Source organism: Ambystoma mexicanum, chromosome 9 (genome assembly GCF_040938575.1).
Source record: "Ambystoma mexicanum isolate Mex_15411 chromosome 9, UKY_AmexF1_1, whole genome shotgun sequence".
NCBI classification, from domain to species: Eukaryota; Metazoa; Chordata; class Amphibia; order Caudata; family Ambystomatidae; genus Ambystoma; species Ambystoma mexicanum.
Window position 1 is genome coordinate 732,298,630 of NC_090931.1, and position 13,052 is coordinate 732,311,681.

The following is a 13,052-nucleotide window of genomic DNA, read 5'->3' on the forward strand; positions in this document are numbered from 1 at the left end:
GCCCCTGGAGTTACTTTCATATTTGCATTTACCTCTGGACACAAACCATTGTGAGCCCATTGAGGCTGACCTGACTCTGAGCTTAAGGCCACGATTAAGAAAAGATAAGGGTGGAGAAACAGTCAGACCTCAAGGAAGAAGTCGCTGCCATAAGAGGCATGTTTAAACTCCTGACTGAATATTTAAAGGGTTTTAGGTCATCAGTAATGAACTTACTTGTTATAATTGATGACCTGGCACAGACTCTTGTGGCCAAACTCAACTCGGAACTTGGAAATGATGCCCCTAATCTCACACAGTGTCACACAACTGGTAGGGAAAACGAACACTGTGGTGATTGAAATGCACAAGACTCCAAAGTCTCATGCTCATACCTTTAGGGAGAACACTCATGCTCCTCCTGTGAAGCCACTGCATTGTAATTATTCTTCCATCTCACTTTCCTTTCGACGGAAAGTGATTCCTCTGGTCTGTATCCTTGTTGATTTGGTTCCTGTCCCAGCCCGCATTGTTGAGACCTCAAGAACAGTGATGAATAAAGTCACTTACAGGTTTAACACAAGAAGAATGGGCCCTAAAATCAATCATAGAGATGTATAAACAGCTCGGAGAAGACTCTATTGCTGTTACCTTTTCTAATCCTTTCATTCTTGAGTATGTATAACATTTCATCCTTTATCAAAAACTTCAAGGTGGTTCCTTTATCCTTTTTTTACCTGGGTTGTACCTCCTTGTCATACTACTGTATCTGGAAAACGCAGAGAGCATAATATTAGTTTGGCGACTAATGGAAGAACGTCATTTGATTCTTCAGTTTCTGCCCCAGTAAATAAGGATGTTTGTGTTCACAGTCATTTGCCAAACTTACATATACCCCCATCTGTCAGCAGGTTTCAAGTCGATTGCCTTCCTTCTCCACCTCCTAAGCTCTCTCTTCAACTGGTAGTTACCAAGTCTGGTCATGATCCTATACAACCATTGATCAACCTCAGGCGTGTTAGTATTATTTCCTGGAACACAGCTGGATATATGGGGATAATTCCGATATAATATCCAAATTGTTTTTGTATGATATAATCTTGTTATAAGAAATGTGGGTGAATATGGAGATTGCTGTAGATGGTTATGTAACTTTTCAAGTTTATGCCACCAAAAAGGCCAACAGTCGACCTTCTTTGGTTATTCTGGTTAAGACTGACCTTGCTTCTTATGCAAATACTGTACCAATGAGTTCTGAATTTGTTCAGTTTATAACCATTGTGAATACTAATGATTCTCTCTATTTTTCTGTAGGCCATTTTTATAAATGGTAATCTATAACAAAACTCCTAAAAGCTTTTTGGGATTTATGTAACATCTTGGATACACTAACAGATCCCATTAATTACGCACCAGTTTGGCTGATTTTGGGAAGAGATTTTAATGCCAAGATAGAATAAGGACCTGAATTAGATCTATATGATGATAGCAAGGATGTAATACTTAATATTCATCAACCTGTGCTGATTGTTCCCTGTCTGTGTCCAATGGGTCTCAAACTGTTCTCCCACTTGTTAGGCTGGGCATTCAGGTCACTCAACGGGAGACATACCAGTGACCAACCAGGGCAACTATACTTGTCATGGTCAATCTGGCAAATCTACCATTGACTACCTAAGTATGTCTCTGTCAAAGCTGAATTTCCTTCTTGATTTTAGGGTACTACCAGATATCTTTTGTGATCATTTGCCATTTCCTTGAGAGTACTGTGGCCATGTACCAATCCCAAGACCATGAACCTTCCGCATATTAACAATGTTACCTTGGCTCCCTCTCAAAAAGTAATAAGATTGAATGAGGCAAAAGATTTACTAATTCTGGAGAAAATAATTGCATCCAATTATTGGTTTGTCATGACTAGCTTAGACCATAACACATTGTCCAACTTGACCTTGAGACTGTATCCAGATATTATGATGCAGATTCTGATTTTCAGCCGGTGCCAGGCTGAAACTATGCCTCTGATAAGGGTTCCTGATTTAACTCGATCTTAAGTCTTGAGTTGTAGAGATCAGATAGACATGGCATCAAAGGAGCATAAAAGTGTTACACAGGAAGGGATCGTTAGATAATGAGGCTTCAGAGGAACTTTCCAAGTCTGTGGCGCAAATTAACTCTAGAACATTCTATGATTTGGTCAACTATCGTCCTGGGCACACTGGGATTTAATAACATTTTATCAAACATCTGTGATATGGCACAGCTAAGACATTTTGTAAATCTTTAGAAGGCGAATACTTCACGGCCGAATGTGGAACCTATTCCCCTCCCTGTCCCTGTAACTCCTATACTGCTAAGAATTACCCTGGAAGAAGTAAAGATTACAATACCTTTGGGTCGGTGTCTGGGCATCATATGGTATCCTTGTGGTATCCTTGTGGATTTATTTAAAAATAGGCAAGAATTGTGGAAAACTGTTCTCTTTAATGAATTTTTGAAAAGTAAACAGTATCCTGACTCTTGGCAGTCTGTAGTGGTATTTCCTATCTACAAAAATGGTCCTAGAGATCTGCCTAATTCATATAGGCCCATCTCCCTTTTAAACTCTGAGTTTAAAATCTTTGGTAGGATAATCCTGGATAAATTCGAAGTATGGGTAATCAATGAAAATATGCCCTCTAAATCTCAACTTGGATTCAGGGGAAGTCTAGGCACAAACAAACAGATGTTAAATCTTACCTGGTGGTGGCTAATTCATTATGGATGAAGAAGGACAGGGTCTACCTTACCTTTATGGACCTTGAAACAGCCTTCGATAAGGTTAATAGGGAGACATTATGGCAGTGTTTATGAGACTGCAATTGGCCAGAGGATTTAGTGCATATACTTATTTTAATTCACCATAATCTCAGATCCGTTGTGAGAAGTAGTAGTAATGGGCATTGCACTGAATGATTTATAGGGTTCGAAAACCTGTGTAAAACAAGGATGTGTAATGGCCCCACTTTTGTTCTCATTATATGTTAACAGGCGTATGGCCTAATTGGTTGTGTGTAATGCTGATGTATCACTTTTTGGGAATTTGTCAATTCAAATTCTGACATATTCAGATGATACTGTTCTAATTGCAAGAACTGTGTGTGCCCTTTAAATACTTATTTATGTAAAACTTACTACATGAGCAGTTTGGATCTGGATATTAACATCAGCAAATCATCAGTAATGATATGCCAGAATAATCCTCCTAAAAGGCAGGCTGGACCTGTTCCTGCATTCTTCGTAAATGGAATTAGATTACATCAAGTCAAATCCTATGATTACCTTGGTTTGACTTTTAACTCCTCTCTTTCATTCACTAAACATTGTGCTAACCAGGAAAACAGTTTTGTCCAGTCCATTTGAGGTTTTATTTGCTTTACAAAATCTTATATATACTCAAAAAAAGTTACTGCTACTGCAAAATATGGAGGGGGCCTCTGGGGGTTTGACAATTTGCCACAATTGCAGCTACTCAAAAATATGTTCATGAAACAGCTGTTGGGTTTACCCATGTACTCCATAAATATTAGAGTACAACAGCAGTTGGGATTTCCATTTTTAGAGAATGACTTTACACTGGAGCCAATGCTTTTATGGTTGTGTCTCTGGGGAAATGCCAATGTGGTTTAACTGAATATATTATCAATTAGTTGTTACTGTCTGAAAGGAATTTATGGCAATTGTTCAGTTCAGGCATTTTAAAATGTTGTCTAAAATATTAAACAATGGAAATATATTCACTAATACAATCAGCATTAATATTAATTTAGATAAGACATATCAAAATAGCCTTCGGGAGATTATGACTCTTCAAAGAGAAAACATGGGACACATAAGAAGTGCCAATCGTCAGCATGTTATATTGATGTCTAACTCCCTTCAAAAATATCTAATCTTCTCAACATTGTAAATGGAAGTTGTTTTGTAGCAAGAGATGACTTTAATTTATCCTTTAAAGGCTGTAACTGCAAAATGGATGGTACCTACTTCGGACAACGTTATCTGTGATCTATGTAAGGGTGGACCAGAACATCTGTTGCATTTTTTGATTTTTTGTTCAGCTCACGATCATATTTGTAAATGCACTTTAAGCAATCAGTAAACAAATTGAATGTTAGCCAATGCAGACCTGCTATGTATTGTATTCTATTACCTGACTCCCCATTAGTCTCTTTGATCTTACTTTCATACTTAAGACCGGCACTAGCTGTTAGAAAAAATCATCTAATGTTTGCCTAACTTTGCATTGGATGGATATTGCTGAAACATAATTTGCTTTCTTCCTCTAGTTTAACCATGCTATTCCTTTTGGGTTATTTTGTTATGTATATTGATCTTTCCATCGTGTTTATCTTTGTTCGTTCTGTGTGATTCTATGGTATTGTGCTTTACAAAAATTAATTATTTCAATGACTGTCATTAGTGGTCAAAAAAGAAAAATGTCATCCTCGTCAAACATACATCTTTGTTTGTGCTGGGAGTTTACATTGTTTTTTATAAATAACATTAAGCAGAACTCTGTATTACAGGCACCAGGCTTCAGAATACGGCTTTCACCACTCCACTTATTTCCCTACTGGTGTTTATTTAACACTGGAGACAGTAAAGTGGAGAAAGATCTGGGTGTTGTTAGTCCACAACCCCAATTCTAGCAATGACATCTCCCATTAGCCCCATATTAAGATGAATACAAAGCAGTGGACGATGTATCGACTATTGGTAACGCCAGAAGGTGCCACAAACAGAGCAGATTCAGCCACCCCCCCCCCACACACAGACCATTTGTGTATGTTTTGGCAGGAAGGAGGAGAAACTGCCCAGCACATCGCCACTGATACCTATTTGGCCTTCCAAGATGTGCCATGCCTTTGAGAGGCATTATAAATACTAATAACAACCTCTTAATGACATTTCCTAACACCATCCAGCAGGAAACCTCATAGTCAAGTACACCAAATACATATTTCCACATATGCAAGGTGACACATTCAGTGCAGGAGGGGTGGCAGCCCTAAACGGTGTGGAGAGAGAGAGAGAAAGAAAGAGAGTTGTTTTGATTTTTTAATAGGGGCATAACTTGACAACACTTTAGATACTGTGGAAATACAATGTGTCTGAAAGAGGAACTGAACAATAGAAAATTGGACAAGAAGAGAAAAATGTGAGTTCTTCACCGAAGCAGAGTGTGCTTTACCAGCATAATAGGTGAGTTCCACTAAACACTTGATTCCTAATAAATCTTTAGTATTAAAGAGAGTGAAATCCAACATTTCATGCTTAGTGTTAAGTAGCCATGAGATGGGTCTACTTAAGGTAGATATTGTCACAAACAAAAGATACCTTTTGAGGGAACAGCTGACCAAATGAATTGCATCATTCAGGGTTAAACAAATCTGCCTTCCCCTTGAGTGGCACTTTAATATATTCTAATGTATTTTAATTGTTTTGAAAGCAAAACTGTTGTTTTATGTGGGTATGTACTGTGTTTTACATGGTGCAAACCTAGATATTGAGCAGCGACATTCTCTACGGGTTGTGGTATGGTAACAATTCTAATGAAGACATGCAGGGATTGATCCAGGGGGTAGGATGCTACTCTTCTCTCGCAAAGGAGGTGGGGTTTGAAGCAACGGTGACGTAGAAGCTACGATCTTGAGGAGTGGTCATCTGAGGGGGTAGATGAGACATAGGCGCTGCACATTAAGTGCTGCTCGTTGTAGGGTATTGTCTGTATTTACTTGATGAATTGATGGAGAATGGGCACTCTTCTGTTTGTACACATGGAATGAATGTCAGATACCACATGTAATTTTTTTGAACAAATAAGGCGCTTCAAAAAGGGCAACCACCAGGAAGCAATCAGAAAACAGGTCAGGTTTCGCAGCTACAATACTCAGCTACAACTACGATACCAGAACCATCAGAACTGTCATTACAAATGATGATGAATAAGCACATACTTATGTCTCTGGATGATGCTAAGTTAGACAGGGAATATAGCATTATGGACACATCGAAGGATTTGGATATTCAGCAGCAAAATAAAAAAAAAAAGAATTTACCAAAAAATCCAAGTTCATGCCTATCTTTGCAGAAGACAACATTATTTACACCTTCCACCAACCAGTAATCAATGACCTTCATTTATTGGCTGACAATAGCAAGAAAACTAAGCCTCGAAATACTGATAATCTTACTAGATCGCAAACTAGCATCTAATGACTGCCTTATCTTTAAGGAAGCAGATAAGGGTGGAAATGTTGTAATCATGAATAAGGAAGACTACATCAGCATGGGGCTATGTCACCTTAACTCAATTGGTTGCTATGAAATTCTCAAATCCAATACTATCCAGAACCTCAAACTTAAAATGGGCAGCCTTATTGACAAATGGTGCAAGAAAGGGATTATTACTGATGTTGAGAAATTGTATCTAACTGTGGATTGTCCCACAATACCAACTGCTTATTTTCTCCCTACGATTCATAAGGTGTTTGAGAATATACCAGAAGGGAGACCTATCATTAGCGGACAAGGAGGTATTTTGGAACCTATTTCTATCTATGTCAATAAATGTCTAGCACCACTAGTGCCTGCAACACTGACATATGTATGGGATACTATGCATATATTACATATATTAGAGAATCTACTGTACCGCTCTAATCTATTATTGGTTACACGTGATGTGAAGGTGATATATATATATATATATATATATATATATATATATATATTGATCACAAGAAAATGATTGAGAGCATCAACTACATTTTCCTTCAGGAGTCAGCCTCCTACCATTTAGACATTGAAATGATTAAAGAATTATTATTGTGTGCATTGCAAAATAATGTTTTCTTGTTTAACAACACCTATTATAAACAACTGATTGGCATTGCCATGGGAGCTAACTTTGCTCCTTCGGTGACAAATATATTTATGCATCAGTTTGAACAGCAGTATTTTTTTACCAATTCTGTATTTTTCATTAGTATATGTTTGGAAGCAATTTATAGATTATGTATTTATGATTTGGACTGGTACTGTGGAATGTTAAATGCAATATGTGAAATTTCTTAATGATAATGATTGGGGTTTAAAATTTACACACCAGGATAGTGAATCTGCAATTGATTTTCTTAATTTGAAAATTTCAATCACAGAAGAGGGTTTCAAGACCAAATGTTATCGGAAAGAAACATCCATTAATGTGGTATTATATGCATTGAGTTTCCATAAGAATTCCGTAATTAATAATATCCCTAAAGGAGAGTACATTAGAGCTAAAAGAAATTGCTCTGAGAGTGCTGATTTTAAGTCCGAAAAAAGGTTGATCCATGAGTGATTTAGATCAAGGGGTTATAAAACCTCTTCATTGGACAAGGCTGAACAAGAAGTGTCACGTATGGTGAGGGCAGAATTACTGACACCTAAAGCAAGATGTTCTAATATGCAAGCAAATAAGTTAAAATTGATCACACGGTATAATGCCGATAGCAATAATATTTACATTATTTTGAAACGTCATTGGCATCTGCTCCACTTGGACCAAGATTTGGCAAAATGGCTAGAACTGAACCTTGGAATTATTTTTAGCAAAGCCAAAACACTTAAAAATATATTGTGTCCATCATTTATGCCCAACCCGGTAAGGTGCGATACATGGCTGACTCATGGCTGACCAAACGGTTTTCACAAATGAGGAGGTTGCAATATGTGCACATATGCACTGGAAACAGCGGCATTAGACTTTGCAGCACTGGGCAAACATGTTATCAACTCATTTATCAATTGCAATACCAGATTTGTGGTTTAATGTATTAGATGTAAATGTGACTTGCGTTACATTGGCAGCACTATTAGATGCCTGAAAATTCGAATTAGAGAACATCTATTGTCAATTTCTAATCAGGAGTCAAAATATCCTTTAGCGATGCATTGGCAAGAAGCCCACCAACTTGATAATAAAAGCAATATTAGATTTACTGGAATAGCTCAGCCAACTGCCTCCGCAAGGGGGGGTGGCAACCTTGAACTTAAACTTCGACAACTTGAGGCTAGACTAATTTGTAAATATAGAACGGTCATTAAAGGCCTAAACTCAGACCACGAATTCCATGTATTCCTCTAGGTTGGAAGGCGAAGCATGCACGTGACTTAGGCTGTGTTGCATTATTACTAATGACATGGTGGCGAACTAAACCGAAGTTGGTTAACTACAACCTATATGCATCTAGTTTAATATTAAGACCATGGTAGACTATTACCATCATGACTTGAGATTGTTATTTTACTAAACAGAATGGCTATGATGGAGACTTGTCTCTAAAATATCACTATCTGTGTTCAGTGGTGTTTACAAATATTAAGGGGCAACCAATGATGATTTAAGATTATGTGTTATTTCAAATAATGCTGCGCGGGTAATAAAACCAATTTGACTTATTTGGCTATCGGGCAATCCGTTCAATTTATTATGACTTAATATTAATACTGTGGTTTATTTGAGCGGCAAGTGTCACACCGTTTTACATTACTAAAGATCAGCAATTCATGTTTTTGAGCCAGAAGAGTTTTTTATATTAATTGGCTGTAACCGCCAATCACTATTTAAATTAGGGATACCATAATGGAATGGGTTGTGCACGGCAAGAGAATGCACACGATTACATTTGCATGGGTACAGAGACCCAAATTGATTCTTACAAAGCTCACTAAGCGGCACGCGATACTCACCTAAGATGGCGGCCCTTAGTAAGTCTAGGAACAGTGTAGCTATCACCGGTATAGTGGCAATTTATAGTTAGACGGGACGCCGCAGCTCACTCTCCCTGGAATCATTTGGATGCCGAAAGGCTGGTGAGTAAACAATGTTGCGAATTTTGCTATGATCCCTTATGGAGGGGGAGACTATGAGAGCATAATTAGATCACTGACTAATTGGATATATGGTACAGTCTTTTCTCTTTCCCTTGACCTTGTCTCCCCTGCTATAACGGGCATCGTGTCACTCTTGGCTGATAACATTGACGTGTGGAACTTATTTACGATCGCATGAATACTGGTGGAATTAGATATACAACTGACAGTGGCTATTTAAGATTTACCGCAACTGCGTGAGAATATCAGGCATATAATGTTTTCTAATGAAACATAATGGATTGGTATTAACATATATCTGTACAGAATGAGTGCTTATAGTTTGGACCCAAATACTATTCACTACCTTGTTTCTGCTTGACAGGTGTCTGTTTGAACAATATATTTTTCTTGCGAACAAGCATAATTGGTAAGTTAGCAATCTTGCAGACAGCATAAGCCACATTGAGAATCATGATGACTTGCATTGAAGTTAAAGCTAGTGTGGGCATAAGCTTGGTGTCATTTGTGTCTAATTACCTGTTTTCTAGTCATTCAAGCCGAACTTGCAAAGTGCATTTGGTAACTATGAATGAACTACTTTACAATTTAACTAATTGTTTTTTTTTTATTTCTCTTATTCTTTGTTTTGTTTCCCTATGTTTTCTTTTGTCTAACCGTGCAACCAATTTGAATTGTTAACCATTATATGATTATTTGTTTTTTTCTGTCTTTTGAAATGTGCACATATTGTATTCTTGGCATATCAATGAATGCTATAAATGGATGTATATATATGGAACCTCCTATGTTGTGCCACGTTCTTGATGAACATTGTTTTTGATGCCTAAGTGGATTTGTTTTTGTACCATTATTATTTTCAAATGCCATTATTGGCTTGCTTCTGTTTTTCAATATGAGTTGTCTATATTTAACAGCCTCAGAGGAAGAGCCAAGTCTCAAAACACGTGTCAGGCTGTTCTTTGCCAACAATTACAAGCTGTACAATTGCATATAACAATTTCTTTGTGTGGCGGAGAGTGATTGTATAACTCTCTTTGAATGTAATACATACGAGATGCTTAAAATGTGAAAAGGTGCATGATTCCTAGGCCTCGTTCATAAATAAAAACACTAAACTGTGCTCCAAAATGTAACTCCTGCAAAAAGGAGAAGGCGATGCATGCCACGTGAGGGAAATGTTTCACAGGTGTAGCCCATTAACTCCAAAGGAATAGAAAAGGCCCGCCCAACTTAGAACATGCAGTTTCCCAACCGGCCAGGCAGGCAGAGCACTGCTGCTCCTCATTGGAGATGAGTTTATCCTTTACGAGGGCAGGTTAAATGAGGCTGAGCAAGTCAGTAGATTCAGCCTTTATTTAAGCAGGTATGCATATTGCTAATAAATGGTTGAAATACGGAATTGTTGGATTTTTGTATGTACATTAGGAGTCACAATAACATCGTGTCTGTTGATGTGTTTTAGAGCACGTCCTGAGGGTGGACTCAGTGTCCGAAATGCATCGGCTTGTGCCTCTGCCATATTAAAGAATACAAATATTGTGCTCTAGCACAATTGCACAAAGAAACAGGAAATATTGAATTATTTTACAGCCAACATTGGTTGAACTCACAATAAATGTGGAGAATTTAAAACAATGTACTTATAATATTGCAGTAGTGTTGACTACACTAAGGGTGTCTCCAAAGAGCAGTGGGAGTCCCACTGAGCATATTTTGTTTTGGCAGGTAGCACCGGCACATCCAGCACCAGATCTTCCTGTAGGCAGGCAGGAAGGAGGAGGAAGAGATTGTTGAGGCCACCCATTCACTGGTGCCTGGCATACCAGGCAGGCTAGGCCACCCTCATGGTCCCTAATGGGCACCCAAACGATCACACCGTAAGGCTCAGACAGACAAAGCATTGCGTTTATAGTACAGCTCATAGAGGGAGAAGTATGACGTTACATAAATAAACCTGTGCCTCCTTTTCTCACATGTGTGTCCATCCTACATTTCAATGCCAATGGCACATTCAAGAACTCAGTCTGCATGTTGCATGTCATGTTACTGTCAACATTTTCACACGTGCTTGATATCACATGCCCTCCTTGAACATGCCGTGCACTGCACACTGCTTACCACCACAGATGCCATCAATGCCGTAAGAGGGTGTTTTGTATGAGATTTCCCAATTGGTAACCACCCATCTGATCACGGCTGCTTCACCGAAATTGGTGAAATAGCAGTTTTTCTGAACTTTTCCTGTGTTTTTGTGGGGGATCGTCCAGCGGTGAGGGGGCATAAAAAAATTATTCTTGGGTCGTTAGGAGGGCATGGACGGGGCTGAGGACATGCAAGGAGTGATGAGGAACCTGCCCCAAATTAGAAAATTCTGTGAAATATGATCAGATGTCCCGATCCTTCCAGATTCCCTAACATCATAGATGCCATAGACAGCATATATGTTCCACGGGTGCAACTCCATGTCAGCTTGCACGTATTCTGAAATCTTAAGCAGCAGCAGCCCCATATCCTCAGTGTCCACATCATTATTGATGCTGGTGTCAGGAAAACATACTGCTTCACCATGTTTCCTCCATCCACCTTTGAGGCTATGATCCTTCACTGCCAGCGTCTATTGTTTAGAAATAGAGAATTTCATACAATCTACTGTGGATGACAGCTGTGGCTTTCTGGAGATAGGGAATACATTGAGGTCAGAGGGATGTAGAATTAGTTGGGAAGGCACATGAGAATTTGGGCTATGCCATGTTCAGCAACATGCTGTGTATGCATGTGTATGTGCCGGCAGTGCAGACATGTAGGAAAGACACACCTTGAGTATCAGGGGTATGGTTGTGTAGATATTGATGTGACTTTTCTGTTCCCCTCGAACAGTACTAAATGCATGATGCTATTGCTGTCCAGGCAAAACATTGTGAGCAATTTCTGCCCTCTCTCTGCCCATGTGAGAAGTAGGACCCTAGGAATAGGTTCTCTTTCCTTCCGAAATTAGTAAGCAGTTAAACAATGTGACAATTAATGCACTGAGCATATCAAAATGGTGCTCCTGAGTCATTAAGTTGTTTAACATATATTTTACTACTGGCCATGCTATCTAAAACTATAAATACCCTTCAACCCACCGCTCTGTCCCTCACAACCACCCAATGCAACCACTCCAACACATCCCTTAGCCGAAAACCTATTACAACCACCCCAAAACATACCTCTAGACCTCACCCACTACAATCACCCCAACACACCCCTCAAGCCCCCACCTCACCTACTACTTCAACCACAACAACACAAACCTCTGTCATCCAGCCAATCCACCAAAATAAACCTCAACAAACCGCTCCCTTCTCCCCTAGTCACATCAAGAAAAAAAAACACCCCACAGCCCACCCCCCATCATAAAAGTGTTTGAAAACAATTACAAATGGCGTGTTCTTTTCCCTCATCCTGAGGTTTCCATAGATGCTGTCTTTGCCAGACCATTGTTGAAGGCACAGATCTAAGAGTTATGTGGACCCATCTTTTTCCCAATGCCTGAGATGACTTTCTTAATGTGCTCCATGCTTTGCAACTTCCGTGTGGCAAGTTCCTCTTGCTAGTCGTACCTGTCGTCCATGTGCCGATGGTGCATGAGGATTGAAACATATTTCCATTTCTTCTGGTCAACTGGCCTAAGGGGAATCCGCAGGGAGCGGTGAGTTGTCTTCCTCGATACCCTCGCTATCTATTATCTCTTGGGGAGAGTCAGGTGCATTACTCTTGTTCACTTGTTGGTTCTCAGTGGGGTAATTCTAGGCTAAGAGTCTCCCTTCCCCGATTTTCCCTCCACCGGTTTCCCTTTAGGCTCCTTCCCTAGCCTAATTTTATCAGGCCTATGAGCTTCTCCTGTTTCTCCTGTTTCTTAGAAGTACCTTTTTTAGGGGGTGGGGGCATCTTTGTTTAAGGTATCTCTTCCCAGTCATATTGCTCATTCCTCTATTGTTTTGAGCCGCCACCTTTCATTTTTTTCTTTTTCTTTTTTTTTTACTTTGACGGTTATGAGGTGTGTGGGCGCTGTTCACTTGGTTTCATTGTATTCATGGCTGAAGAGCCAGGTTTTAAGAAGTTTTCTGAAATGTGTATGATCCTCCATAATTCTTATTTCTCTGGGAAGG